The sequence below is a fragment of the Lissotriton vulgaris genome, chromosome 5, assembly GCF_964263255.1.
Source record: "Lissotriton vulgaris chromosome 5, aLisVul1.2, whole genome shotgun sequence".
In the NCBI taxonomy this organism is placed as follows: domain Eukaryota; kingdom Metazoa; phylum Chordata; class Amphibia; order Caudata; family Salamandridae; genus Lissotriton; species Lissotriton vulgaris.
The window spans coordinates 64,172,009-64,198,754 of NC_141693.1; the positions used below are offsets into that span (position 1 = coordinate 64,172,009).

The following is a 26,746-nucleotide window of genomic DNA, read 5'->3' on the forward strand; positions in this document are numbered from 1 at the left end:
ACTCGAGCAATTAGTCACCAACCCCACTCACATCGCAGGAGACACGTTGGACCCTATCTTTACACCCACACTGAACAGCTCACCTGGACTGACCACCACTGCGTCCACTTCATCATCTCAGAGCCCCTCAAAACCCCCACCTCCACTGCCAGCGAAACATGTCGTAGCCGGTCCAAAGCATAAGAACAACGCTGGATCAACCTCCTCAACTTCCACCTACCCACCTCCACCTGGACACGGAATAAGCAGTGGACAACTTCACTAAATGGATCACAGCAAGCGCCCTGAGGAATCCTACCAACCCCAACAAACAAACACAACACCCCCAGGGGCTGAACTAGTACACATGTTATGGAGCTGCCCCCGAATAGGAGTGTACTGGAATACGATAACCAGGATATTACACACATGCACAGGTCAAGCACTACCTTTTGTATACCTCCTGTATCAATTCAGGAGGACGCCTGCCACCAAAGTAGTGTCGAGGTTCCTAGACTTGGGGAGAAGAGTAGCTAAAAGGCTCCTAACTAGATGGTGGAAAGTGGTGGACCCACCACATGTACGGGCATGGCGTCACTCATTGTTCGCATGGGCCAAGTCCGAAAGCATCTACATCAAGCGTGAACAAACGTTAGAACTGCGTTGAGAACCCATAGCAGCATGTTGGGACAACCTCTTAAATGAGCTGCAACAGATAGAGGGCGGTGACCCTGAGGATTCGCCTGGTTGCGACGTGGGCGAATAGATGTAGCGAACCATACACTAACCATACATGCTAACGGGCGTACCATGATATTCCAAGGGTGTACGCAGACCACTTAAGAATGTGAATAAGCGTGGACACTACGCAAAGGGGACATTGAGTAACACAGCAGCAAGGAAACATTACGCAAACATGCCCGAAGATGGAGAGTTTGGAGGGAATTTACTAAAGAATGAGGCCTGAACATGGCTTTAAATATATTTCAACGCTGTTTGGAAGCAGAGAAGGGATGTTTTGAAGACTGGCATCGTAGTTCGGAAACTTTGAATTCGTTTTTCCACAACTCCTAATTGAAGAAACCGAAGGGGAAGTTTCCAGAATGTGCATTAGTTTTCTGTGTGTACAGGGAACTCTTCTGAGGACTTCAGGTAGGTTTTATAGATACAAATAGGTTTTGTGAGGACAGCAGCTCATTTCTGTAGCAATTATTTCAAGATTCAAAGGAGTTTTCCGATGACTTACAAGGATTTAGGAAAATTTAAGAGCATTTCCTGATGATACAAGGGAGTTTTCAGAGGAATCAAAGGTATTTTCCGAGTACTTAAGGTTTTTGTTGAGGATACAAAGTGATTTTATTAGGATCTGAAAGTTTCCTAGCACTTTGTGTGAACTTAGTAGAGGCAGTTACACACTGCAGCAGTGAGACCTGCAACTTACACACTGAGAGGAGAATAATAAACCAGCCTTACCTGCTTAGGGTGCTTCTGACATCCTGCAAAACAGAAAAACAAAGTGAAATCAGTTTCCAGAGAAGATGTTAAAGTTATGATAGTATTTATGAAACACTTCAATCGATCTAGGATTAGAAAACAGTGGCTGCGGTCACATGACAAAGCACATTCTGTGGCATCGCATGACCCAGCACAGAGTGTGACATTCTGAATGTCGACAAATCACATAGCAGAAACTGATATTCTGAATGGTAATGACACAGCACAGTGTCATTCTGAATGGAGTCACAAAACACAGCACATTCTGATATTCTGAATGGAGTCACGACACATTGTATGATGTTCTAGAGCTAAAGGGGTAGAACAGTGCCCTACAGGAAGAGATACAAGAAGAACGAGTACTAGAAGAGTGCCCTGCAGGAGGAGGTACAAGGGGTACCAGAAGAGTGCCCTGCAGGAGGAGGTACAAGGGGCACCAGAAGAGTGCCCTGCAGGAGGAGGTACAAGGGGTATCAGAAGAGTGCCCTGCAGGAGGAGGTACAAGGAAGGGGTACTAGAAGAGGTCCCTGCAGGAGGAGGTACAAGCAGAAGGGGTACTAGAAGAGTGCCCTGCAGGAGTAGGTACAAGGAAGGGGTACTAGAAGAGTGCCCTGCAGGAGTAGGTACAAGGAAGGGGTACTAGAAGAGTGCCCTGCAGGAGTAGGTACAAGGAAGGGGTACTAGAAGAGTGCCCTGCAGGAGGAGATACAAGGAAGGGGTACTAGAAGAGTGCCCTGCAGGAGTAGGTCCAAGGAAGGGGTACTAGAAGAGTGCCCTGCAGGAGGAGATACAAGGAAGGGGTACTAGAAGAGTGCCCTGCAGGAGGAGATACAAGGAAGGGGTACTAGAAGAATCCCCTGCAGGAGGAGGAACAAGAAGATGGGGTACCAGAAGAGTGCCCCGCAAGAGGAGGTACAAGGAAGGGGTACTAGAAGAGTGCCCTGCAGGAGGAGGTACAAGAAGATGGGGTACCAGAAGAGTGCCCCGCAAGAGGAGATACAAGGAAGGGGTACTAGAAGAATCCCCTGCAGGAGGAGGTACAAGAAGATGGGGTACCAGAAGAGTGCCCCACAAGAGGAGGTACAAGGAAGGGGTACCAGAAGAGTGCCCCGCAGGAGGAGGTACAAGAAGAAGGGGTCCTAGAAGGGTGCCCTGCAGGAGGAGATACAATGTAGGGGTACTAAGAAGGGGTCCTAGAAGGGTGCCCTGCAGGGGGAGATACAAGGTAGGGGTACTAGAAGAATCCCCTGCAGGAGGAGGTACTAGCAGAAGGGGTACTAGAAGAGTGCCCCACAAGAGGAGGTACAAGGAAGGGGTACTAGAAGAATCCCCTGCAGGAGGAGGTACAAGCAGAAGGGGTACTAGAAGAGTGCCCCGCAAGAGGAGATACAAGGAAGGGGTACTAGAAGAATCCCCTGCAGGAGGAGGTACAAGAAGATGGGTTACCAGAAGAGTGCCCCGCAGGAGGAGGTACAAGAAGAAGGGGTCCTAGAAGGGTGCCCTGCAGGAGGAGATACAAGGTAGGGGTACTAAGAAGGGGTCCTAGAAGGGTGCCCTGCAGGGGGAGATACAAGGTAGGGGTACTAGAAGAATCCCCTGCAGGAGGAGGTACAAGAAGATGGGGTACCAGAAGAGTGCCCCGCAAGAGGAGGTACAAGGAGGGGGTACTAGAAGAATCCCCTGCAGGAGGAGGTACAAGAAGATGGGGTACCAGAAGAGTGCCCCGCAAGAGGAGGTACAAGGAGGGGGTACTAGAAGAATCCCCTGCAGGAGGAGGTACAAGAAGATGGGGTACCAGAAGAGTGCCCCGCAAGAGGAGATACAAGGAAGGGGTACTAGAAGAATCCCCTGCAGGAGGAGGTACAAGAAGATGGGTTACCAGAAGAGTGCCCCGCAGGAGGAGGTACAAGAAGAAGGGGTCCTAGAAGGGTGCCCTGCAGGAGGAGATACAAGGTAGGGGTACTAAGAAGGGGTACTAGAAGAGTGCCCCACAAGAGGAGGTACAAGGAAGGGGTACTAGAAGAATCCCCTGCAGGAGGAGGTACAATGTCATGTAATGTAATGTAATGTAAATTTATTGAGCGCAACAGCTACCCGTAGGGTTCCCGGCGCTATAAAACGTCAAAGCAGAGAGGAAGAATGCCAGAGAATAATCTATTGATTAAAGAGCCAAGTCTTTAAGTCCTTACGAAATTTATGATAATGTGGTTCTGTGCGCAGCAAAAGTGGCATGGAATTCCAGAGTGCTGGAGCCAAGTATGAAAAGGAACGACCTCCCATCCTGGATTTCTTAATTCTAGGGACTGAAAAATAGTGCTGACGCGCAGAGCGAAGGGATCGTGAAGGATGGTAGTGATGCACCAACGCTTGAAGATATTGTGGAGCAATTCCAGCATTTATCCTATGCATATAGCAGAGAGATTTAAACTTAATGCGGCTTTCCACCCTTAACCAATGAAGATCACGAAGTGCAGCCGAAACTGACATCCTTGCAGGAAGATTGCACAGCAGTCTGACGGCCGCATTCTGGACTGTTTGTAATCTGTTCAATACCTCCTTGCCCACTCCTAGATACAGCACATTGCCGTAATCAAGCCTAGAAGTGACAAGCGCCTGGATGACCGTTCTCGGAGTGGGCAAGGGAAGCATCCAGAGTATCTTTTTGAGCCATGTCAGTCTGACAAAACAAACGGAGGCTGTTTGACTTGCTTGTTGTCTCATGGTGAGCTGGGCATCAACCACAAAACCCAAATTACGGGCAGATTGAACCGGGGCTGGAGGAGGCCCCATTTGAGCGGGCCAATGTTGTGGGCCCCATAAGATTTTATCTTTGCCAAAAAGCAGTAGATCCGTTTTGGCCCCGTTTAGTTTCAGTTTGTTGTCATACATCCAGCTTGCAAGGTTAGTCAGTCCTGTGTTTAATGAGGAGGTGTTATTATTAGACTTGGTGGAGAAAGAATAAATAGGCTGGGTATCATCGGCGTAGGAATACCCCGTGAGCCCTGCTTGTTCTGCTATTGCCGCCAAAGGGCTAACATAAATATTAAAAAGCAACGGGCTCAAAATTGAGCCCTGAGGGACTCCATGCTGTGACCCATGTATCTCAGACTTAGCAAAGGTGGAAAAAACCTGAAAGGTACGGTCAGTCAAGAAGCTCTCTAGGCACTTCAATGCATGGCCCGTAATGCCACATGATTGAAGGGTTTGTAAGAGAATAGAATGTGAGACCGTGTCAAGTGCGGCGCTTAAATCCAGAAGGATAAGCGCCACAGTTTCGCCATTATCCACAAGCGACGGATGTTATCAGTAACGCCCAGCAGTGTTGACTCAAGAAGATGGGGTACTAGAAGAGTGCCCTCCAGGAGGAGGTACACTGCAGGAGGAGGTACAAGAAGAAGGGGTACCTGAAGAATCCCCTGCAGGAGGAGGTACAAGGAAGGGGTACTAGAAGAGTCCCCTGCAGGAGGAGGTACAAGGAAGGGGTACTAGAAGAGTCCCCTGCAGGAGGAGGTACAAGGAAGGGGTACTAGAAGAGTGCCCTGCAGGAGGAGGTACAAGGAAGGGGTACTAGAAGAGTGCCGTGCAGGATGAGGTACAAGAAAGGGGTACCAGAAGAGTGCCCACAAGGAGGAGGTACACTGCAGGAGGAGGTACAAGAAGAAGGGGTACCTGAAGAGTGCCCTGGGGGAGGAGGTACAGGCAGAAGGAGTACTAGAGGAGTCTGTGTAAGTGGCAGCCATCTAGGAAATGAGATCACAGCAGCCCAGGAAGGACAAAGAAATGTGACCGCCTCTTGGCAGTTATGGACTTTTAATGGATCTGCTTGTGTGAAGCGCCCGCCAATTACTGGATTAATTCATCCCAGCATTGGGTGAGCTGTTGGATTGAAGGGGCTGAGATGAAAGACCCTCTATATAAATGTAAGGAAGAACCAGACAAGAGTTAAGGATTTGGACTATTGGACTCTTTATGACAAGTTGTCTATCACTTGCATGCGGCGTGGCTATATTACAAGTTCATCTCAGTATAAGGAGTTAAACGTACTGTTTAGAGGGTGACGCCAGGATCCCAGCTGGTGAATGAGGGCTCTCTGTCACCCTCCAAGGAGGCTCTCGGTCACCCTCAGAGGGATACTCCATTTTGCCCTCAGAGGGATGCTCTCTGTCACACTAAGAGGGCTGCTCTCTGTCTCCCTCAGAGGGACGCTCTCTGTCACCCTGGGAGGGATGCTCTCAGCCACTCTGAGAGAGATGCTCTCTGTCACACTTGGAGGGATGCTCTCTGTCACACTTGGAGGGATGCTCTCTGTCGCCCTCAGAGTGTGCTCTCTGTCACCCTGAGAGAGATGCTCTCTGTCACACTTGGAGGGATGCTCTCTGTCACACTTGGAGGGATGCTCTCTGTCACCCTCGGAGGGGTGCTCCCTGTCACCCTCACAGGGATGCTCTCTGTCACCCTCGGAGGGGTGCTCCCTGTCACCCTCACAGGGATGCTCTCTGTCACACTAAGAGTAATTCTACCTGTCGATCTTGGAGGGATCCTCTCTGTCACACATGTAGGGATTCTCTCTGTCACCCTTGGAGGGATGCTCTCTGTCACCCTTGGAGGGATGCTCTCTGTCACCCTTGGAGGGATGCTCTCTGTCACCCTTGGAGGGATGCTCTCTGTCACCCTCAGAGGGATGCTCTCTGTCACCCTCAGAGGGATGCTCTCTGTCACCCTCAGAGGGATGCTCTCTGTCACCCTCAGAGGGATGCTCTCTGTCACACTAAGAGGGTTGCTCTCTGTCACCCTCAGAGGCATGCTCTCTGTCACCCTTGGAGGGATGCTCTCTGTCACCCTCAGAGGGATGCTCTCTGTCACCCTCAGAGGGATGCTCTCTGTCACCCTCAGAGGGATGCTCTCTGTCACCCTCAGAGGGATGCTCTCTGTCACACTAAGAGGGTTGCTCTCTGTCACCCTCAGAGGCATGCTCTCTGTCACCCTCAGAGGGATGCTGTCTGTCACCCTTGGAGGGATTCTCTCTGTCACACTAAGAGGGATGCTCACTGTCACCCTCAGAGGGATGCTCTCTGAGACCCTCAGAGGGATGCTCTCTGAGACCCTCAGAGGGATGCTCGCTGAGACCGTCAGAGGGTTGCTCCCTGAGACCCTCAGAGGGTTGCTCACTGAGACCCTCAGAGGGTTGCTCACTGAGACCCTCAGAGGGTTGCTCACTGAGACCCTCAGAGGGTTGCTCTCCGTCACCCTCAGAGGGAGGCTCTCCATCACCCTCAGAGGGAGGCTCTCTCCGTCACCCTCAGAGGGAGGCTCTCCGTCACCCTCTGAGGGAGGCTCTCCGTCACCCACTGAGGGATGCTCTCTGTTACCCTCTGTGGGATGCTCTCTGTTACCCTCTGAGGGATGCTCTCTGAGACCCTCAGAGGGATGGTCTCTAAAACCCTCAGAGGGATGGTCTCTGAGACCCTCTGAGGGATGGTCTCTGTCACCATTGGGGGAATGCTCTCTGTCACCCTCCGGGGGAGGCTCTCTGTCACCCTCCGGGGGAAGCTCTCTGTCACCCTCCGGGGGGAGGCTCTCTGTCACCCTCCGGGGGGAGGCTCTCTGTCACCCTCCGGGGGGAGGCTCTCTGTCACCCTCAGAGGAATGCTCTCCGTCACCCTCAGAGGGATGCTCTCATCACCCTCTGAGGGATGCTCTCCGTCACCCTCAGAGGGATGCTCTCCATCACCCTCAGAGGGATGCTCTCCATCACCCTCAGAGGGATGCTCTCCGTCACCCTCAGAGGGATGCTCTCCGTCACCCTCAGAGGGATGCTCTCCGTCACCCTCAGAGGGATGCTCTCCGTCACCCACAGAGGGTTGCTCTCTGTCACCCACAGAGGGTTGCTCTCCGTCACCCGCAGAGGGTTGCTCTCCGTCACCCGCAGAGGGTTGCTCTCCTTCACCCGCAGAGGGATGCTCTCCGTCACCCGCAGAGGGGTGCTCTCCGTCACCCGCAGAGGGGTGCTCTCCGTCACCCTCCGAGGGAGGCTCGGAGGTTCACCGTCACCCTCCGAGGGAGGCTCTCCGTCACCCTCCGGGGGAGGCTCGGAGGTTCACCGTCACCCTCCGAGGGAGGCTCTCCGTCACCCTCCGAGGGAGGCTCTCCGTCACCCTCCGGGGGAGGCTCTCCGTCACCCTCCGGGGGAGGCTCTCTGTCACCCTCCGGGGGAGGCTCTCTGTCACCCTCAGAGGAATGCTCTCTGTCACCCTCAGAGGAATGCTCTCCGTCACCCTCAGAGGGATGCTCTCATCACCCTCTGAGGGATGCTCTCCATCACCCTCAGAGGGATGCTCTCCGTCACCCTCAGAGGGATGCTCTCCGTCACCCTCAGAGGGATGCTCTCCGTCACCCACAGAGGGTTGCTCTCTGTCACCCGCAGAGGGTTGCTCTCCGTCACCCGCAGAGGGTTGCTCTCCGTCACCCGCAGAGGGTTGCTCTCCTTCACCCGCAGAGGGATGCTCTCCGTCACCCGCAGAGGGGTGCTCTCCGTCACCCTCCGAGGGAGGCTCGGAGGTTCACCGTCACCCTCCGAGGGAGGCTCTCCGTCACCTTCCGAGGGATGCTCGCCGTCACCCTCTGAGGGATGCTCGCCGTCACCCGCAGAGGGAGGCTCTGCGTCACCCGCAGAGGGAGGCTCTGCGTCACCCGCAGAGGGTTGCTCTCCGTCCCCCGCAGAGGTAGGCTCGGAGGTTCACCGTCACCCTCCGAGGGAGGCTCTCCGTCACCCTCCGAGGGAGGCTCTCCGTCACCCGCAGAGGGAGGCTCTGCGTCACCCGTAGAGGGTTGCTCTCCGTCCCCCGCAGAGGTAGGCTCGGAGGTTCACCGTCACCCTCCGAAGGAGGCTCTCCGTCACCCTGCGAGGGAGGCTCTCCGTCACCCTGCGAGGGAGGCTCTCCGTCACCCTCCGAGGGAGGCTCTCCGTCACCCTCCGAGGGAGGCTCTCCGTCACCCTCCGAGGGATGCTCGCCGTCACCCTCTGAGGGATGCTCGCCGTCACCCGCAGAGGGTTGCTCTCCGTCCCCCGCAGAGGTAGGCTCGGAGGTTCACCGTCACCCTCCGAGGGAGGCTCTCCGTCACCCTCCGAGGTAGGCTCTCCGTCACCCTCCGAGGGAGGCTCTCCGTCACCCTGCGAGGGAGGCTCTCCGTCACCCTGCGAGGGAGGCTCTCCGTCACCCTCCGAGGGAGGCTCTCCGTCACCCTCCGAGGGAGGCTCTCCGTCACCCTCCGAGGGAGGCTCTCCGTCACCCTGCGAGGGATGCTCCCTGTCGCCCTCCGAGGGATGTTTTGGATGTTCTCTGTCACCATCATCTAGTGCCCTTTGAATGGAGCTACTTCTCAGGAAGCTTCTTGGCTTTAAACTAATCAACTTATTTGAGCAGAGCATCACTGTTAAAGTGACAGCGTATGACCACAATAAGGAGGTTTACACCTCTAATCCCACCCTAGGCCATATTGTTGAGGAATTTGGTTGCAGTTTACAGTTTTAAAGTAATCCAGTTGTAAATCAAATTTCTATTGCTGCAGGGCAGCAATTTGCCGACATTCATTTTGCACACTGTAATATAATCAGGGGTTACCCTTAATGTAAAATTGTTACTATTCTTCAAACTAAAGAGTTCTCTGTGGCAATCTCTATCTTTATCTGGGATGACAAAAAACCCAGTGAGCTTTCCATTACCGATTTCAAATTCCAGGTTAAATAGCTGACAAGAGGTTTGGTGCACGTGAACCTAAGTGGCCACCTGCATCAGGAGACAAGTAAACACATTAGAACAGAAATGTTTTCAAACTTCTTAGAAAAGAAGGAATTTGGTTTCTTTCCAATTCTCTCAGGTGTTGTCTCTCATTAAGCTTTCCATTTCTATCTAACTTTTCACACATTTTGCTCGTTGGTCTTCATATATTATTTACTGTCACTGGAATTGCTTGGTGTGTTGCATTCTCCCTAATAGATAAAATACATAAATATTTTGTATATAGATGGGTTATTAACTTGTTTATCAGACCGCAAACGGTCCCTGTACATTTCACATTTTGTATATGGAGTTGGGCTCCAAGCATCACGTGGGACAATGTAAATTATACTTGTCTGTATATCATGTGCGGCTCTCGGAGTGCGTGGGGTCACTGTGCATTGACCCAGCCAGGAGATCATACGTGCTCCGTTCATACATTTAATAATGCACACAAAATACAATTATTTCACTTCCTTCTGTTTTATTTCCCATACAGTATCTCACCTTCAGGAGTTCCCACGACAGCGCCTCAGACTTCTTTTCGATCTCCGTTATCAGGGCCTTGAGAGAGGTGATTTGATTGGACAGTTTGGTGATATTTGCATTTTCTATCATGGTCATTTTCGTCTCCATCTCCTCCAGTCTTCTGTGCAGTGCTTGCTCATTTTCTTCCAGAAGCTGCCGCAGCTTTTCAAACTCAGATTCAATTTTATTCTTCTCAGTTCTTAGCTTGTTCTGTCAGAAGCAAGTAAAAGCTGTTTAGATATTAAAAAGCTTTCTACAAGCCGTCCTTAGAGTCGGAGTCCAGGAGGAGGGTGGAAAGGTTGATAGATCCTTAAGAAAAAAAATCAGACCACTAATGTGCTTTTCCTAATTTCTGAACTGCAATCTCTTACTACCTTCCCTTCTACCGTCTTCCATCCTTCTCACACTCCTGCCCTCCCCTTCCCTCAGACACCTCATGAACTGTAGAGAGGTCAGAATTTGTGAAGTTGTAGAGAAGCTCAATCCATGGAGAGGGTGCAAGGAAGGAAACCCACTGCAGGCAGAGGCAGTCAAAGACCGAGAGATGGGCTGAGAGGAGACACTGGCGGAAGTCACATGATGATGTAAAAGAAGGGGGCCAGGAAGTTTCCGCCCTTGGGATGGAAGACACAAGATTTGGGGAGTGCAGGCTGCCCCTGTCCTGCCAGCGCAATGGATGTGTTTACCCAGAAGGAGACACTGAGAGGGTGTCCTACAATGGCGCTCATTCAAAGTGATGGGTAATTACTGGTGTCGGAATGTCACGTTCAAAATCATAAACAAAGTGTGTGCATTCTGTCACAAAATGCAGAATTAACAGATAGATCAATGTTTCTGAAGGTAATTCAGCGATTTCTGTAAAAGATGAGTGAGGAGATTGGATAAACATCCTTTCCTATCCTAAGATAAGTGGCTGTGAGTTATCATGTGAGGTATGTCACACTGTGGCTTAGTTTTTGGAATACAAGGGAACCCACTAAAGGCCTTCGGACCATGGGTTAAGTAACTTATTACAGAGAACAAGGGTCCTAAGGATTTACAATATGGCGAGAGAATAATAATATAGACTACAATCAGTACTATATAGTTTCAACGCCCAGCCGGGCGTGAGTTTATTTAAGGGATAATATAGAATATTGTTGATCCAAGAAGGACCAAAGTAAGAAGTGAGATAGGGTACAGTCCTGTACCTATCCCAAAAGGTTAGAAAGAACAGATCAAAGCAAGGGGGATAGAAGAAAGAAAGAGGTTTTTCAGGCAGGAAACAATTTTTGAGCCAAGGGGTGACTTGCAAATACAATAGATAATTTCAACAAATTCACCCTGCAGTGTAAACAATTTTAAGTATACATGTTATATCATATGTTACACTGCATAGCGCGTCGACGTTTCGATCCGTAAAGGCTCATGATAAACTGGGACCATCATCAGGACAGTTTTACAATTAATACCTGCATTACAATGCGAAAGCCTGTAAAAAAGGGGGGGAAAAAATAGAAACAGGTTTTGAGGCATACGCCTAGAACATGGAATTATACATAAAGGTGAACACTACGTCAAGGCACAGGTGCAGGTTTTAAAACAGGCCAATCTCACATGTTTACTCGCTGGTCTATAGCTAGTGTGATGGTGATATTTATGAAAAGAAAAAAAATATATATTTAAAAGGACTGGAGTGAGAATATCGGCGCAGTGAAAATCGGAAAAATTGTGTCATTCACATCCGTGTTGCTCATGTCTAAAGTGAGAATAAAGGCGCAGTGACGTGAACAAAAATTTAAAACATTGGTGGTAGTGTTGGCGCTGTGTCCGAAAGGATCGGGAGGATTGATTTCACGGCGCGTGTTTCATGGTGAGTGTGCAGTGAGATGGTGATTTAAAGGTGAGGAAGTGTCAGGGCACGAAGGTCATGCTTTTCCTTTCAGAATGTTTGAACCCAGAGTTTACGGGACAAGTGGCTTGCGACTTTCTTTATAGATACAATTGCCTTGATGCTGTTTGGTAAAGAGGGGGGTGGAAGTTAGTGGAACAGCCATCAGTAGGCAAGTGGGGCTTTCTGGGGTATAATCGTAGGGGCTTAGCTTGCGTTGCTGATTGCAAGCGCATGTGGTTGGGGGTGTTCTAGCCGGTCGGGAGAGTTTTCCAGCCGGTGCGGGTAACAGGATACTACATTGTGAGGAAGTCATACCGTTAGCGCACCACTCACGGTAGGGGTCTTAGCAAGTATGAAGGGTAGGAGTGATGCTTACCTAGCGCCACTAGAATGTAGACGCATTCAGTTGAAGAATTATTGTTCAGACCGGAGGGGAGATAGGTCCTGCCGGTTCGGTATTCAGGAAGCTGCATGGTAAAACATTGTTATTACCGTTAGCGCGTCCTACGGGGCGGGGGGCTGTAGGGATTTTCGGCGGGAATGGCGAGGCTTACCTGGCTACGTGTGAAGTAGCCGTTCGGGGGGGATTATCCTTGGATCCGGAATGCGCCGTATTGAGGGAGAGGGTAGTCTCCTTTAGGTCGGCTCCCACGAGATTACTGGGGAATATAAGTTAACAGGGTTAGGGGAAGGCTCCATTTTAAACGGAGTTCTTAGCTGGGCTATTTTACCAGAATTGGCTTACCTGGTTACTGGATCGGAGCAACGGCGGGTTGGGGCGAAGCTCAATGGACTTCTACCCCTTTCCTGGCAGCGCGAGTCCGCTGTGTTGCAATGGCTCGTGGGCTGTGCTTATGGGCCAGTGGGGATGAAAATGGAGGACGGACTAATTACTAGTGAGACTATTTCGGCAGACATCTTGGAAGGGTAAAAAATGTCGAGGCACACATGGGTGGTGTAAACATAAGAGTTGGACTGATTGCCAGAGTCTCAAATAACGGCAGGCATCTTGGGTTGATGCAAGTAGCAAGATTTGATCATTGTTTCAGTTGAAGGCAGTGGTTTATTTAAGCGAAGCGTCGCAATTATTATAAATGAACCATGTTAAAATGGGTGGCGGTTGCCAACGTGGTGGGCCATTAAGTTCATAGTTGTCATTTTAATAAACGTGAATGGTGAGCGGTGACTGGGGTGAATTACCATTGTGCGCATGCAGCGAGTGGAAAAGGGGCCAGACATGCCCTCCATTCAAACACATTTGACCTGACAGTGTTATTAAAACATTCGTTGGACTGACAGTGTTATTAAAACATTGGTTGGTTCAGGACTTCACATTATTATAAAATGGACACTGCGATGATTGAGAAACAGACATCGTAGAGTGATTGGGATGGTTGGAGCCACACCCGTGCACTCAGAGTAGTGAAGTCCAATCTTCTGTGCGGTTCAGTCCTTTGCGGATAGAGTCTAGCAATATTATGCATTTGAGCTCCTCCCTATTCAGTAGATTGGACATGCTTCCTCCTCTTGGTGGGAGTTTCAGTGACTTCAATACAGTCCAACGCATATCATCCTCACTATGATTGAGTTCCTGGAAATGTTCCACCAATGGGGCGTTTGGCGTCCGGCATCTGATGCGGCTCCTATGTTGGCATATCCTGGTCTTGATCTTCTGCGATGTCTGTCCAACATAGTTTTTCTTGCAAGGACATTGAATCAAGTAAATTACGTTGGTTGTATTGCAGTTCGTGCGTGAGTTGCATTTAAAGGTGACATTATCAAATACAAAGCTTTTTCCCTCAATTGTAAAATTACATACTGTACAACCACCACATTTCACGTGTCCAACTACGGGGGACAGACCCCAAGCTGATTCAAGAGTGGAAGAGTTGGTAGGGCTTGGAAGAGCTGCCCGAACCAAGTGGTCCTTCAGATTTTTACTCTTTTTGAATGCAAATAGAGGACGTTCTAGGTTCAGTATCCCTGCATTAATTACTGGCCAGTGCTTTAGAATCATTTTTCTCACGCTATTGGAGATAGGAGAGAATGTTGTCACACAGGCTATTTTGTCCATTTTTTTCTTTTGGTTTGGGATGAGTAGAGTCTCACGGGGGCGATACCAAGCTCTTTTAAGAGCGGTTTTGACAATTTTTCTGGGGTAGCCCCTATTTTTAAGCTTGTTCGCCAAAATGGTACTCTCACGGAAATAATCCTCCTTATGGGAGCAGTTTCGCCTAATTCGTAATAATTGGGAGAAAGGTAGGGAGTCCCTCAAGGCCTTCAAGCAATCACCCAAGGGCCTTGAGGGACTCCCTACCTTTCTCCCAATTCTTACGAATTAGGCGAAACTGCTCCCATAAGGAGGATTATTTCCGTGAGAGTACCATTTTGGCGAACAAGCTGTTACCCGCACCGGCTGGAAAACTCTCCCGACCGGCTAGAACACCCCCAACCACATGCGCTTGCAATCAGCAACGCAAGGTAAGCCCCTACGATCATACCCCAGAAAGCCCCACTTGCCTACTGATGGCTGTTCCACTAACTTCCACCCCCCTCTTTACCAAACAGCATCAAGGCAATTGTATCTATAAAGAAAGTCGCAAGCCACTTGTCCCGTAAACTCTGGGTTCAAACATTCTGAAAGGTAAAGCATGACCTTCGTGCCCTGACACTTCCTCACCTTTAAATCACCATCTCACTGCACACTCACCATGAAACACGCGCCGTGAAATCAATCCTCCCGATCCTTTCGGACACAGCGCCAACACTATCACCAATGTTTTAAATTTTTGTTCACGTCACTGCGCCTTTATTCTCACTTTAGACTATGAGCAACACGGATGTGAATGACACAATTTTTCCGATTTTCACTGCGCCGATATTCTCACTCCAGTCCTTTTAAATAATTTTTTTTTTTTTCATAAATATCACCATCACACTAGCTATAGACCAGCGAGTAAACATGTGAGATTGGCCTGTTTTAAAACCTGCACCTGTTCCTTGACGTAGTGTTCACCTTTATGTATAATTCCATGTTCTAGGCGTATGCCTCAAAACCTGTTTCTATTTTTCCCCCCCTTTTTTACAGGCTTTCGCATTGTAATGCAGGTATTAATTGTAAAACTGTCCCGATGATGGTCCCAGTTTATCATGAGCCTTTAGGGATCGAAACGTCGACGCGCTATGCAGTGTAACATATGATATAACATGTATACTTAAAATTGTTTACACTGCAGGGTGAATTTGTTGAAATTATCTATTGTATTTGCAAGTCACCCCTTGGCTCAAAAATTGTTTCCTGCCTGAAAAACCTCTTTCTTTCTTCTATCCCCCTTGCTTTGATTTGTTCTTTCTAACCTTTTGGGATAGGTACAGGACTGTACCCTATCTCACTTCTTACTTTGGTCCTTCTTGGATCAACAATATTCTATATTATCCCTTAAATAAACTCACGCCCGGCTGGGCGTTGAAACTATATAGTACTGATTGTAGTCTATATTATTATTCTCTCGCCATATTGTAAATCCTTAGGACCCTTGTTCTCTGTAATAAGACACTGTGGCTTAGAGCAGGAGCCTGTGTGTTATCAGGTGAGGTACGAAATGAACAATTGATGGACAAAATGCAGAACAATGTCATACATTCACCCCAGTACAGAGATCTGGCCCTAAATCTATAGTTTTTTTGCTCACCATGCCATTTCAGTTTGGACCCAGCCAAATGCAAATCAGTCTTGACCCTGCACCCAATGGGAACAGTCCAGCCCGCACTCCCAGTCCAGGTCCTCCCTGGACTGGAAACAAGCATCCTAGGACCGGTTTTGGGCTTTCAGCCCTCATCAGCCAGGACCTGCCTTAGCAGTTCGGGCTGGACTGTTCCCATAACAAACAGGGTCAAGACTGAATTGCATATGGCTGGGTCCAAACTGGGATGGTGTGGTGAGCGAAAGAATGACGGATTAAACCCAAATCCTTCTGATTGGGGGTGAATGTTTGCATTGTCCAGCATTCCGTCCATCAACTGTTTCTTTTGCGTAGGTCGCCCTAAGTGGGAAGGGTATGCCCAGACATGGGTCCCGTGCTCACTACACCACTGGATTCAAGCTAGCCTGGCAGATGAAGGGTGATGCCCTGAAATTGGTCCCAGGATGTTTGTTTCCGGTCCAGGGATGACCTGGCTTAGCAGTTCGGGCTGGACTGTTCCCATAAGGGACAGGGTCAAGACTGATTTGCATATGGCTGAATCCAAACTGGGGTGGTGTGGTGAGTGAAAGAATGATGGATTAAACCCAGACCCTTGAGACTGGGGGTGAATGTTTGCATTGTCCAGCATTCTGTCCATCAATTGTTTCTTTTTTTATCAGGTGAGGTATGTCACACTGTGGTTTAGAGCAGGAGCCTGTAGGTTATCAGGTGAGGTATGTCATGTTGTGGCTTAGAGCAGGAGCCTGTGTGTTATCAGGTGAGGTATGTCACACTGTGGCTTAGAGCAGGAGCCTGTGAATTATCAGGGGAGGTATGTCACACTGTGGCTTAGAGCAGGAGCCTGTGTGTTATCAGGTGAGGTATGTCACACTGTGGCTTAGAGCCGGAGCTTGTGTGTTATCAGGTGAGGTATGTCACACTGTAGCTTAGAGCCGGAGCCTGTGAATTATCAGATGAGGTATGTCACACTGTAGCTTAGAGCAGGAGCCTGTGTGTTATCAGATGAGGTATGTCACACTGTGGCTTAGAGCCGGAGCCTGTGAATTATCAGGTGAGGTATGTCACACTGTGGCTTAGAGCCGGAGCCTGTGAATTATAGTAGGTGAGGTATGTCACACTGTCGCTTAGAGCAGGAGCCTGTCTGTGTGTTATCAGGTGAGGCACTTCTCGTCCCAGTGAATAGGAGGGTTTCAGCAGTGGAGAGAGGTGTGTTTCTCTTGCGTCACTAAAAATGACTGGTGTCAGACATTTTGTGTAGTTGGGTATGTCTCCACTTCTGGTAGAGGGTTGTGCTACTGTATGTGTCACTAGTGTACAGGTAGAGCGTTGTGCTCCTGTAATGTGAAACCAGTCCTGGTAGTGTTGTGCTCTTGTATTGTGTCACTGGTCCTGGCAGAGGGTTGCACTTCTTAGCTCTCTCCTTGGTAGAGGGTTGTGTCCTTGTATCACCAGTGCTAATAAGGAATGTGTTCCTGAGTTCTGCGAAACTGTAATGTTATTGCTCCCTGAAGCCCAGAACAGTACCTGTTTGATGACCTGCAAAGGCCAAGCATGCCCTCATAACAGAGATGACACTACTTCCCATGTCCTGAGTTAACAACCTAAACTGGTGGTGGCAGCGTATTAAGTTTATTGGCTCATTAGTTATGACCAGACCTCTTTCCTGTGTCCGGTGAGAGTGCAGTCTACTGAACTGCTTTGGTGTGAGCCCCAGACCCTTGCGCTAACCTTCCATGTGCACGTCCAGTGCATGTAGGTACGGTGGATGTGCTGCACATGGGTGGTAATAGGAATCTCCAGGCCCAACTCATGAGGTCGCACACTGTGGCGCACACACTGCAGACTTAACCTAAACCTCATGTCGCTAGGTACGCATACACACCTGATCATGATCAGACGTACGCACAAGATAGATAATCATCAAATATGAATGGTAAATTACAGATTGTTGTTCTTGTTAATGTTAACAATGCTCATGATGATATATTTGCACAATTATTATGATCTTGAGTTCCCGTTGGGACATTGACATCGAACCACAATTCTATAGTATGTATAATGCTGTTATTATATCCTTGTACCCCATCAATGTTCTATATAAACCTGTATGAAAGATATTATGTACACTCACTATTGCCAAGGATCTATGTACAAACCTCTGAAAAATCAATAAATGATATTTTTAAAAAAAGAGGCACTAGTTATCCTGGGACATTCCAGTCAGCTATGACCTATCCCTGTGAGAGGTCTAATGAAGGCATAAAACATGACATCAACTTATTGACGATTAGTAAGACTGTTGCAGGAAATCCTTGAAGTAAGGATTAAGCACACAGAGAATGCCCAAGGTCAGTGGCTGATGCTGGGCTGTGTCCAAGTAATTTCTAGAATTAGAAATGCATATTTCCTGAAGAAGGGAATGTACATGTCCTGAAACGTGTTAGGATTAGAGGGCATTGGGTTTAGATGAACTATTTGTGGGCTAAAACTCATCTACACAATGTTGGAGTTTCCATGCTCGCTTTATCACTTAGACTAGCAGCCCGTCCCGACGTTGTCCGGGTATGAATTTCTGCCGGCCAGTAGTATATTGTTTTGTAGGGTTTTGTTTTGATAGCATTTCTTATCTGTGACAGGCCTGTGAAACGCTCCGATTCACGGTGCACTGCTGATGCACTTAAGAGTGCGCGTTCAGTAGTGTGTGAACTCGAGTTTCCCTACTTTATTTTTCCTTGCAATATTATATATTAGAACATTAGAATGTTGGGAGCTCCATTGAAACAATGGAGTGCTCTTGGCTTATAATGGCTGGTATAAGCCTGGAGCTCCAACATTACAATCTTTCTATGTTCACAGCTCTGGATGTGCACAAAGGCTTCAGGGAGACATGGCATGAAGGGCGGAACGTACCACATGCCCCCAGCGTTTGTCATGCCCCCAGCACACGCCCACAGCACAACACAGACACGCCCACAAGGGACTACTTTGCTGGCGCGGTTCTTTTACCTTTTAAATGTATATGGTGGGCATCTGCATAGCCTATGTCCTTCTGCTGCAACTGCCCTTTCCAACGCTGTATTGGGTGTTGTGATTGGTGCTGTGGTTCCTGAGATTACCCGCCTCAAAGGTTTGGGCTCTCTCTTTATTATATTAGTATAGATTAACTCTGTTGGAAGATCTGTGGTTTGATGATGTGGCTGCTTGTTGCCGTTGCCGAGCCTGGCTGGATCATTTGTGGTAAACGTCGAATACTATTTAGAAATAAACTCAATTATGGAAGCCGGAGTCCTTATTACCAGAACAAGATTCAGGGATGTAATAAACTATAAGATTGCCTATTCTACATGGTTCCCCAGTGTGGTGGCACCACTACAGACAACAGGTAATAATGCCAACTTAGAAGCGCTGTCGTTCACTTACAAAGAAAATATCTTCGAAGAATAAGCAGAATGGATTCTTCCTGTCTATGCAGGTTTAACAGAACTGAAAAGAAGACACAAAGCGGTAAGATGAGGAGCTCTTCTTTATTTGTCCTGGTGCATAGGTCTCCCGGCAGCAACTGCCGACATGTCAAAGGTATACATTCTATGCCAGAACATGGAATCCAAAGAGATGTCCCGTGCGGGCTGGCACGCGGGACATTAACTAAAGATAACATCTTTACACATCCCCCTTCCTACATTGCAAACAAAGAGGTTCAAACATTCCCTAAAGAAAATACAAAATTACCTAAAACATTCCCTTCCCCCCACCAATAATTAAAATAATAACAAAAACAAACCAAAAACAAAACCCCAAAGCGGAATGTACAAATTAGATGACAATTCAAGATACAATAAAATCACGATACTTAGTAGGCACAGATTTAATTCTTGACGACCTCCGCTGAAAGTCAGAGCTGCAACCAGTGGAAGCTGTAGAAGTAATTGAATTCCTGATACTAGAGGAATCAAAGGAATCCAAACCAAATTTGTTCCTCACAAACTCAACCTTAGATTTGGGTACAATTGAAATACAAGACTTATTCCAAATGTTACCATTGTCAAGCACTACAACCTGATCTTTCACCTCCTTGACCTGTACAGGAGGGGAGAATTTAGCTTGCCCTTTGCGTATAAGCACAGGTTTTTTAATTCTAACCCAATCACCCTGACATACTGGAGATGTTCTAATGCTTTTCTGTGCATATTTTGCCTGAGCAGCACTCCTAATATCTGCTACCCTCCCAAACTTGGTAACATCAATGTCTTTTCTCAAAATCCAATCTTTATTGAGCTTGGAACCAGCTACTCTTCCTCTGAGCAAGGTGAAAGGTGAAATACCCGTGCTGTCACGTGGAGTGACCCTCATAGCCCACAACATGTCAGAAATCACATGTCTCCAATGAAGGCCATTTATAGCAGCCAGTTGTAATTGATCTTTAATAACACGATTCAGGCGTTCAACCAAACCATTGCTACATGGATGATATAAGGAAGTGAGCACATGTTTAATCCCATGCCTTTTAAAATAACTCTCCATCTCACCAGAAACGAATTGAGTACCATTGTCAGATACCAACTCTTCTGGGAAATCCTCCCGCAGGAAAACTTCAGTAAAAAAATTGATAATAGTAGAAGAATTGATACCGTCCACAAACTTAACTTCAGGCTAATGCATATTTAGGGGTATTGCCCAAATCCTTAAACGGACCAGCCACATCAAATGCTAACTTGTTCCAAGGTATTTCATTTACAGAAATGGGATTAATAGCAGAGGGATAAGTAACTTGAGTTTTGTCGCTAAGAACACATGCCCCACAATCCCGAACACAGTGCTCGATGGCCCGATCAACACCAGGCCACCAAAAATCTTCACATACTCTGCGTTTTATGGCTCGAATACCTAAATGCCCCACATGAGCCAAGTCAAGAACAGATTTGCAAAGTGAAGTTGGCACAACTAAAAGACTACCTCTGCGTAAAATTCCATCAACCAAGGACAATTCATCACAAATTCTTCTAAACGGAACTAACTCAGGAGATAACGATTTGTCATTCGGCCATCCCCGAGTCAAAAAATCTATTACTTTACACAAATTCACATCCTCCGAAATAGCATGCTTCCAATCAGTTTCTGATAAGGCAGCACCAGTGTCAGATAGAGAACTGACAGCACACACCATCTCAAATTGATCAGGTTCATCCTCGTGAGCGGTGTGAGCAAGAGGTAACCTTGATAAACAGTCAGCTAGATTGTTTTTTATATACCAGGTACATATTCCAAGTGATAATTAAATTTAGCAAGTCTGTACTGCCATTTGGCAATGTGGGGTGTAGCCCTACCATCACCCTTAGTTGTGAAAAGGTCCACTAATGGCTTATGGTCAGTTTTAAGAGTTACATGATTGCCCTCAAAAAGTTCCTAAAATGTTGTACACCCCACCATAAAGCCAACGGCTCTTTCTCGATTGTGGAATAAGTACCCTCAGCACCTCTCAGGGTTCTAGAGGCAAAAGCAATTACTTCTTCTCTATTGTCAGCTCTCTTTTGCATAAGGACAGCTCCCAGTCCAACATTACTAGCTTCTGTAACCACAATGCACTGATCATTCAAATCAAACAATTTGAGAGGGCGTGCCTGCACAATCACAGTTTTCAACAGGTTAAAATCATTTGCGCACTGTTCAGATCAGTCATACCTAGCATCTTTCTTTAAGAGATTGCGTAAACAAACAGTCTTGTCAGCAAAATGTGGGACACATTTCGCATAGTATTCAACTAGTCCTAGAAACAAACTTAGTTATCTTTATTTTGCGGTTCAGGTGCATTACAGATAGCATCTAAAAGTTTCATTTTAGGTTCTACACCTTTGGCTGAAATATGGTGACCTAGATAATCCACACCATCTCTGAAAAACATGCATTTGTCCTTCCTTAAAGTCAACCCATACAACTTTACAATATCTAAAACTTTCCTCACTCTATCGTTGTGTTCTTGCATGGTCTTACCATGTATGAGAATATCATCCTGAAAGAAGACGAACCCTGCAGAGTCCTTGAAGAGATTACCCATAAGGCGTTGGAACACTGCAGAAGCCGACGCCAAACCGAAAGACGTCCTGAGATAACAGAACGCCCCTTCGGGAGTCACGAATGTAGTGATATGTCTGGAATCCTTGCTTAATTCAATCTGATGGTAAGCAGAGAATATGTCCAGAGTGGTAAAATATTTGGCACCTTCCAGGGTAGACAACATCTCATTAATGTTAGGAAGTGGTTGGCGATCTATCCAAATACATGAATTTAAATCGCGTAAATCAACACACATCCTAAGAGATTTATCAGCCTTCCGTGCCAAAACAATGGGGCTTAACCACTCTGACCCTTCAATTGGTTCGATGACACCCAAGGAACACAACCTTTATAATTGACTTTTAAACTCACAACGCATACTCAAAGGTACTTTGCGAACTTTGTGTGTAATAGGTTTTGCTCCTTCTTTTAAAACTATGCGATGTTGGAAACCCTTAGGCTTACCAAGATTATCGCTAAACACCTCCGGATAAGCACGAACCCACTCATTTTCACTCAATGTGGTCACAACATGCACTGACTCAGGTTGTGCAAGTGAAGCGTAATATTGTTTGGCTTCATTCCTCAACAAAACCATGTCGGGATGATTGGGGTCAAGGATGATATTTAGCTCACCTTGTTCTTGCCATCCCAACAAATTAGCACCATCTTTGACAACGTAAATTACACATGACGTGCACTCGCCCTTAAATTCTAGTTTGTTTTTAAACTTTCCCAAGACTTCAACCCTTTTCCCACCATATGCAAACATCTTAATTGATGATGACGCCAAAAAGATCTCACCCAAACCTTCAAAATCCCTAACATTGATCAAGGTGAATGGGGAACCGGAATCCGCAAGGAATTTGACTGATTTGTCGTTCAAGTTTATAACACAAGTAGGGGATTTCCTCCTCTGAGATTCATTAAGAGATGCAATCTCTACAATACTTTCCGCTTCCATGGGGGAAGCCGATAACATTAATAATTCATAGCAATTATCATCATCATCACCATCGGTATTCTCACACTCTATATTCTTCACACTTTGTGACTGTGCCCTTTGGGAAAAAGCAGTTTTACACATGCGTGCAAGATGACCCATCCTTCCACATTTAAAACAAGACTGATTAATAGCAAAGCAAAACTTGAAATTTCCCAGATGCGACCTGCTACCACAGCGATGACATGACAAGGCTTGAGCATCATTCCTGGGTTTGTTAACAAACGCTCCCAGTAAGGTAGTGTTGGTAGTTCTGGAAGATACCGGAAGAGTAGCTTTATTAGTTTTTGGAAGAACCTTGGACGTTACTAAATTAACGTCAGATGACGCAGGTATAGGAGTGGTAGGTGTACTTAGTTCCTTCATGCAAAACTGGGAATGTTCAACAGATTTGGCAAGAGTCAACGCAGTCTCCAAATCAGGGTCATCTGAGGACAAAAGTTTCTCACGCACTTTCTTGTCACATGTGCGTTCAATTAATTGGTCTCGAATAATTTCATCCCTAAACTCCCTATAGTTGCAATTCACAGCCAAGATCCTTAAGGCAGCAACAAAATCGTCGATCGACTCTCCAGGCATCTGTGCACGTTGCAAAAATTTGTGACGTTCCAGAACAATATTGCGCTTTGGATTGAACCTTTTATCCAACGTTTTATGAGAGAAGCATATTTGTCAATCACCAATGAGTCACCCTCTTCACGAGAACCATTGGATACTCTCGCTTCCTCCAGGGGTAGAGTCTCTAGAATAGATCTGCCTTCAGCTCCTAAATTATAAACAAGCAACGCTCTCTTTTTGTAGAGGTGAAGGTATCACCATCAATAGCATCAATGTAGGCTTCAAAAGTTGCTTTCCACTGTTTCCAAATCATAGGAGGCGGACCAGGAGACTGTAAAAAGGGAGGCGGAGTGGCCACTTTCTCCATTTGCGTGGGTGAGTTGCTGCCCCAGCCAACAAAGTGAAGATTAAATAAAAATGCAAGGTTTAAATCACGAGTCTGCTGTAATACAAGAAAATATAGGTTTCAGTTCTGAAAATAGTCACAATGACCACATAATGCGTGTACAATTAGAACAACAACACACACATGATGAATGCGGCAGAAAACAATGAAATAATGCGCTTCAGAAGGAGTTTAGAATGGCACCATGGTAACCGTCAGAATGAGAGTTGAAACGCAAGCTGGAACGCACACTGACGTAACGTTGACACACGCTGATGCAGCGTAGAGCTGGGAAGCGGTGTGAGCTGGCGCGCGCAAGATCGCACGGAAAGATGTGCAGAAACCACCAAACAGCAAAAATCGAACAAAATGAAATAATCCTCAGAGAGGCACTCACGGGGAGCAGATACAGAAAAGCAAACACGAAGACAGGAGGACTCACGTGTAAAGCAGGCAGTCAGGAAACGCGATCAACCAATATCGCAGTTGCCTCATCGAGAAAGAAGCTTCCAGACATCCAGCAACACTTGGGACAACCAGCAGCACCAGGCGGGTCCTCGTCCCCAATGAAAAGAAGGCACAAAGCGGTAAGATGAGGAGCTCTTCTTTATTCGTCCTGGTGCATAGGTCTCCCAGCAGCAACTGCCGACATGTCAAAGGTATACATTCTACGCCAGAACATGGAATCCAAAGAGATGTCCCGTGCGGGTTGGCATGCGGGACATTAACTAAAGATAACATCTTTACACAAACCCTAACTCAATAGGAGTCAAATCAAATCAAATAAACTTTATTTGGTTGTTTTGATATTAAAAATCATAAAAGAAGCATGTTAAAAACTTACAGAAGGTAGTTTAAAAAAATACACACAGTAATTACATCTTTACATACCACTTGAATCTTACAGTCTCCTCTTCAGTTAATTCTTTGACTTTTATGACAAGAGTTCTATACGTTAATCAGCCTCATGGTGGGTTTCCCATATTATACTTTTCCTTTTTTTCAATATGGACTTCAGGAATCCGGTCGTAACACCCACACAATAAACATTTCCAGCACTTGTAAATATAGAAAGGCGGGACCGCATTGCCTCCAGCCCCATCTCTTCAACAATGGCAAAATCCATCTACATCTTTCTAGTCTATAAAATTTACAAAATAAAATCACATGTATTGTCGACTGGAAAGACATCTCATCGCGAGGACACCGACAAAGGTCTCTGGTCCAATCGTTTAAGGTAGGGAAGCTGACTAATCGATGGAAACTATCAAATCTGAGTCTTGTAAGAACATACCTGTCATATCCTCCTATACACCAGTCCAGATATGGTTGAATAGTGGGGGATACAAGAATTAACAGGTGTGGGATAACAGTACTTTTCTTCATTTCTGAAACCGCTCTTAGGGACTCTAAGTGCGACGGACAAAAAACTTTAAAATCCTTCCTAGAAATCGTACTCAATGTTTAGGGGTTACTATAGAAATCAGGTTTACCCAAGTCATTTAAAAATCTTCTGATATAATTCAGCCAAGTGGAATAGACTCATGGCGTCTCCAATAATATCTCTGTTTAACTCTGTACTATTAGACGTCCAAACTCTATGCCACAGTAACAGAGGCTGCATCTTGATCAAATCAGAGATATAAGGAATCCCCAGCTCATTGTGGCAATTATAAATGGAAGAGCTCTGCGGTACTGCTAATATAAACCTTAAAAAAGTATTTTCCTCTTTTTGTATTATGGCTACATCCTGGTATCCCCAGACTCCTGACCCGTACATAGCTATACTCAAGCATTTAGCTTGGTAAATTTTAAGAAGTATCCCCGGGGGCCTTTTACCCAATTTATTAGAAATATTCATCAATGCCCCAATTTACCTTTTGAAGAGAAGAGTTCTGCTCTTAACCCCCGGGTTCCATGAACCAGAATGATCAGGTAGGACACCCAAATAGGAGAATGTGTTAGTTGCCTCTATCCTATCATTCCCTAGGGGCAGACTTTTACATTTATATTAGGAGTCATCCAGAACTGACCCAGCACACTTACCAATAGTTTGTCAATTTGAAGGTGGCAACCATTTGAGAATTTTTCTTGCGTCATTATTACCTGTACTCCTACCACTAGGTGAAAGATATATGATTTAAAGAAGGTCCTGCAGAATGTGGTTAACATCAGACATATTCCACCGAAACGCACGTCGACCTTACTGTATGCACCCAACCCACAACACGGTCATGGAGATTCACACTATCTATATCCCCTTCTGACCAGGATGTGTATGTGCTTTTGGGGTTGTTTGATAGTTTGATTGGTGTAATTGAGTGCAGGTGTGATGGAGTGTGAATGTGATTCTGTTTACGTGATTAGTGTATGATATTATTATAGGGGTCCAGTGAAGAGCACTAAATTGAATCTTCTATAATCTATACTAATATAATAAAGAGTGAGCCCAAATCTTTGAGGCGGGTAATCTCAGGAACCACAGCACCAATCACAACACCCAATACAGCGTTGGAAAGGGCAGTTGCAGCAGAAGGACATAGGCTATGCAGACGCCCACCATATACATTTAAAAGGTAAAAGAACCGTGCCAGCAAAGTAGTCCCTTGTGGGCTTGTCTGTGTTGTGCTGTGGGCGTGTGCTGGGGGCGTGACAAACGCTGGGGGCATGTGGTACGTTCCGCCCTTCGTGCCATGTCTCATATCGTGTGCTGGGGGCGTGGGCATGTGCGGGGCGCGGGATTAAGGAAAAAAAAGCGAGCGTTGTGCCCAATATTTCATTGTTTTTCCTTCCCAGGTTCTGTACATTCCACCTCCGGGTGTCCACCCTGCTCCCTTTAAATACCCCTGCACCCCATAATCATAACCCACCCTTACCCCTTAAAATACCCCAACACCCTTAAACACTAACCCATCTTAACCCTATAAATATACCCTGTACCCCAAAAACCTAAACCTATCCCTAAACCCTAAAAATACCCCTGTACCCCAAAACCCAAACCTAGCCCTGAACCCTATAAATACCCCTGTACCTCAAAACCCAAACCTACCCCTGAACCCTAAAAATACCCCTGTACCCCAAAACCCAAACCTAGTCCTGAACCCTAAAAATACCCCTGTACCCCAAAACCCAAACCTACCCCTGAACCCTAAAATATACCTGTACCCCAAAACCCAAACCTAGCCCTGAACCCTTAAAATACCTGTACCCCAAAACCCAAACCTACTCCTGAACCCTAACAATACCCCTGTACCCCAAAACCCATACCTATCCCTAAACCCTAAAACTACCCCTGTACCCCATAACCCAAAACTATATCTGAACCCTTAAAATACCCAAACACCCCAAAACATATACCTCAGTACTCCAAAACATATATCCCTATACCCATAC

General features: G+C 46.8%; 1 pseudogene; it reads right to left on the reverse strand.

The window, feature by feature from the left end:
* The window catches only part of LOC147710176 (E3 ubiquitin-protein ligase TRIM39-like), a 110,491-nt pseudogene that overhangs the window by 40,816 nt on the left and 42,929 nt on the right, over positions 1-26,746 (reverse strand).